This window comes from Notolepis coatsorum (assembly GCF_963971535.1).
Source record: "Notolepis coatsorum genome assembly, chromosome: 14".
In the NCBI taxonomy this organism is placed as follows: domain Eukaryota; kingdom Metazoa; phylum Chordata; class Actinopteri; order Aulopiformes; family Paralepididae; genus Notolepis; species Notolepis coatsorum.
Genome location: NC_140178.1, coordinates 68,772,244 through 68,777,195, shown reverse-complemented (window position 1 = coordinate 68,777,195; position 4,952 = coordinate 68,772,244).

The following is a 4,952-nucleotide window of genomic DNA, read 5'->3' as shown; positions in this document are numbered from 1 at the left end:
ACATCCCATAATAGTCTCCATTCTACTATTGGTCGAGACCTTGGTGCCAGGCTGCCATACCCCTCAGACCCAGTTCAAACGTACCGCTCCACATGTACGAACAAGTCCTAGTTCCGCGTAGGAATCTGGCTACCGCACCACTAATGGGACTATTTGTTCATAGTGCGTATATATACTGCGCTACTAAAGTAGGACTTTCTTTTCAGTCCAGTTTCTTACCCTCCAATAGAGTCACAGACGTAAAGCCTCCCCGCGACGCCACGTGTGGGAGTAAGGCCAAGTTCGCCTACCATCGGTATTGAGACATCGTGTATATTAATATTTGAATAGTCATATTTGGCACTATATCGTCGAGTTGGACGTAGTCTATTAAGCTAATAATAGTCTGTTAATATATAGTGCTTCGTGCGGTGAGAATACTACCGTAGTCAGTACCCCATCGTTTCGGGCAGAGAACTGGCTGCTTACCCAGGGTGGTTGACCCATGTGAAGCTGCACCCGAGGAGCCCCAGAGCCGACGAGCGAGTGGACCTGTATACCGGATTATTCTACCGACGACAGCCCGCCTTCCCAGGCACGGATTATGCTTTGTATACTTTGATTATTCCATGGATAAAGACCCCCGACACTGCCGTGTGTTGGAACCCCCCCCCCTGGAGAGGACGCAAGGTGAGGAGACGCTCTGCAAGACGAGGTCGCTTCACGTCTCTCCCCCGTGGACCGGAGAGAGCCGGCCCACAAAGAGTCCACCTGCTTTCATCTGTGGTCCAAGGATCGCCGGCGCATTGAACGGCACTACAGTGGGTTCACCTGGGATACCCTTGGCCGGACGAGGCAGCCGGATTCTACCCCCCCCCCCCCCCTCCTACTCCTGTCGGCTTACAAGCGACCGGATTAACCCCCCCTTAGTGTATCTAGTATATAATCATTAAAGTATCATTGCTGTTATTCCTTAACTATTCCAGGTCGTATATTTACCACCTGCGCCATCAGAGATTGGACATTCTCTATTGATATACCGACGAATACTCTTTGCCATAAAAGTGCATACTATTTCAATTCATAAATGTAATTAAGTGATTACGTGCTTGCTCTACACACCATTGCTGTGTAGTAATAAACGCATACTTCGACTTCGTACATTTGTGTTGGATCCGTTTCATCTACGTGAGAGTGTTTATGATAATATATTTATGCCGTGTACTGGGTGGCCGAATATTAAGTACAAAGGTAGTGGTAGTAAGTATCATATCTAGTAATACAGTCAGGGAATTGTACCCCTCAGTTACAGTAAGCTTTGACTGACTTTTACGAAACTCAGAGCATTTTTTGTCCCTGGTTTTCATAGCGGCCAGTATTTCGGAGTGCATCCACGGCTCAGCGCGATTTTTTACCCTGGTGGTTCTTAGGGGGGCCATGTCGTTTAGTATTGTTGAAAATTTGGTTTAGTCTTTAGTAAAAGGCGAAAGGCTTATACGCATTGAAGAGAAACCAGAGTAAAAATTTGGTTCCACATCAATGTGGAATGCCCTACCCAAAGCTGTAAAGGAATGTGAATCACTACCCACTTTCAAAACCACTCTCAAAGAACACCTACGGGAGACTGAAATTCGAAACTGGCCCCTGTAAATGTCCTAACCCAACCCCCTCCAATGTACAGTAAATTACCTAGTATGGCTTTGTCAATATTCCAATGTACAGTTTTGCTTGTACAGTTGTACAGTGCCCCCCCCCCCTCCCCCCACCCACCCAACCTCCTCCAATGTACAGTTTTTACGTCAAATGTATATACTCTCTTTTCTGGACTCTTTTTGTATCACAAACAGTACTGTTTGCAAATCTGGTATGTCATAATGTATAGATGTAGCAGTGTCTATCTGTATGTCATGTATGTCATATATGTCCTGATGAATTGAAAATGGGGGACCCTGATGTAAACAAGACGAAAGTCTTTCTCTGGTCTGCATCCCCTTAACATTGTGTGTATTGATATGTACTGTATTGTACCCATTCTGCAATCTGTTAATAAAGTTTTCAATCAATCAAACAGGGAGAGCAGCCTTGATGGCCGCCTCCTGGTTGTCCCTGTCAAAGCAGGCATAAAGTTATTGAGCTCAATAGGGAGGGAGGGGTCATGGTTGGTGGAAAGTTGTTGGTGGTTTATAATCTGTAATGCCCTGGATGCCTTACAACATGTGTCGGGTTGTTAAGTGCTCATCAGCTTGTGCAGGCTGTGCAGACAGTGTGCATGGCCCCTTCTCAGGTTGGCTGAATGAATGAATGAATGAAAACTTTATTTAACAGATTGCAGAATGGGTACAATACAGTACGGCTCAATACATACAATTGTTAAGGGGATGCAGACCTGAGAAAGACGTTTGTCTTGTTTCCATCAGGGTCCCCCATTTTCAATTCATATAGACATATATGACATACATGACATACAGATAGTCAGTACTGCTACATCTATACATTTATGACATACCAGATTTGCAAATACAGTACTGTTTGTGATACAGAAGGAGTCAAGAAAAGGGAGTATATACATTTGACGTAGAAACTGTACATTGGAGGTTGGGTGGGGGGGGTTGGGTACATTGGGATATTGACAACCATACTGGGTAATTTACATTGGAGGTGGTTGGGGGGGGGCGGGGGGCATACTGTATAAACAAGTAACACTGTACATTGAGGGGGGGGGGGGAGGAGACACTGTCCAAACAAACACAATTGTACATTGAACTATTGACAAAACCATACTAGGTAAATGACTGTACATTGGAGGGGGTTGGAATGATTGGGTTAGGATATTTACAGGGGCCAGTGTTGAATTGCAGTCTCCCGTAGGTGTCCCTTGAGAGAGGTTTTGAAAGTGGGTAGTGATCCACATTCCTTTACAGCTTTGGGTAGGGCGTTCCACATTGATGTGGCATAATTGCGAAACGTGTTTAGTCCCTTATTTGAGCCGAATCTGGGTTTGACATGATTTGTGGAGCTCCCTCTGGTGTTGTGATCGTGGTATTCACTGACCTTTGGGAAGTATTTTGACATGTACATGGGTACCTTGGTCGTGTAGTGTATCTTGTAGACCAGGCCCATTGCAAGTTGTTGTACTCTGTCGTCTACTCTAAGCCATCCTAGGTTGTCGAAGTGGGCAGGGGTGAGGTGGGTTCTAGGAGTAAGGTCAAGCAGTAGTCTGACCAGTTTGTTTTGAGATGTTTGTAATTTTGTTTTTAGCGCCTTTGAGGTGCTTTGGTACCATGAGGTGCAAGCATAGTCGTAGTACCCCTGAATGAGTGCTCCTGCCAGAGTCTTCAGGGTGTTCTTGTTTACCAGAGAGGAGATCCGGTACAAGAATCGAGTTCGTTGGTTGACTTTTTTTATTACATTGGATGCCATTTTGTCACAGGAGAGATTAGCCTCTAGGATGGACCCCAGGTAGGTAATTTCATCTTTCCTTGTGACAATATTGTCACCCACTGTAACTGAGAAGCCGTCGGTCTTGCTGAGTTTGTTATTTGAACCGAAGAGAATGGACTCTGTTTTGCCCATGTGTAATGATAGTTTGTTATCAGCGAGCCATATGCAGATTCTGCCTAGTTCCGAGCTGAGGGTTTTTTCAACCTGTAACTTGTTCTTGTCAGAGACCAGCAGGGCTGAGTCGTCCGCAAACAGGAACAAGTTGCAGTCACAAGCTGACGACATGTCATTTGCATAAATTAGGAACAGTAGCGGTCCTAGTATGCTTCCTTGTGGAACACCACAGCTCACTGTGAGGGGGGGGGATAGGGTACCGTTTACCTCCACCATCTGTTCCCTCCCCTCAAGGTAGGATTGCATCCAGCTCACTGATAGACTATCAAAACCAATTGCTTTTAGCTTGTCAATCAGAATGGAGTGATTGACCGTGTCAAAGGCCTTTTGTAGGTCCAGCATGACCATGCCGCAGTATTTGCCTGCGTCCACCTCTTGTTTGATGTGGTCATTCAAATAGAGAAGGCATGTGTCAGTGGAGTGGGATGTTCTGAAGCCAGATTGGAATTCGTAGATTAGATTTTTTTCCGCTAGGTACTTTTCGACCTGTTCGTAGACTATTTTTTCCATGACTTTCGAGATGGAGGTGAGAATAGAAACAGGGCGGTAGTTGCCTGGGTCTAATTTGCTGCCCTTTTTGTGCAGAGGGGTCACCCTCGCAATTTTGAAGTCCTTGGGGACGTGTCCCTGTTTTATGGAGAGGTTTATTATGTGTGTGATGATTGGTGTGATGGCGGCTGCTGAGTCTCTGAGGAATTTGGAGGGGATGTTGTCATGGCCAGTGGCCTTGTTAGGTTGGAGGGCGCTCAGTTTATTGAGTACCTCATCTGTTGTTACCGTTTCCAGCTTGAAGTCGTCCTTGCGGACCCCTAGGTTTTTGTAGAAAGCTACTATGTGTTCTACCCCATAAAGCCCTGAGTGGGAGGGTAGTTTGTTTACCAGTGTTGTGGCTATGTTTGTGAAGAAAATGTTTAAGTAATTGGCTACATCCAGCTTGTCTGTGATGAGCGTGTTGTCAGTTTTTATGTTTATGTTTGAGAATCTGGTTTTAAGTTTTTTACTGCATCCTAGTTGATTATTGAGTAATTTCCAAAGTTCACGTGGTTTGTTTTTGTTTTCCTCAGTTTTGTCATTGATGAAATTCTTTTTTGCTGGTTGAGCAGTAGGCCTGTGTGTCACCAGATCCATTTGTAACTAATGTGTTTCCATAATTTTGTCAGTTATCAATCAATCAAACAATAAATCAATCAATCAAACAATCAATATCTTGCCTGTCACAGAGACATATAAGGCCTAGATAGTGTAGTATGTCTGACTAAAATATGTATGTATGTCTGACAAAGGTAAGCAAATTGGACCAACCAGCAGAAATCTTGAACATAAAATATCTTTGATTGCCTCCAAACGCGCGGTGGTTT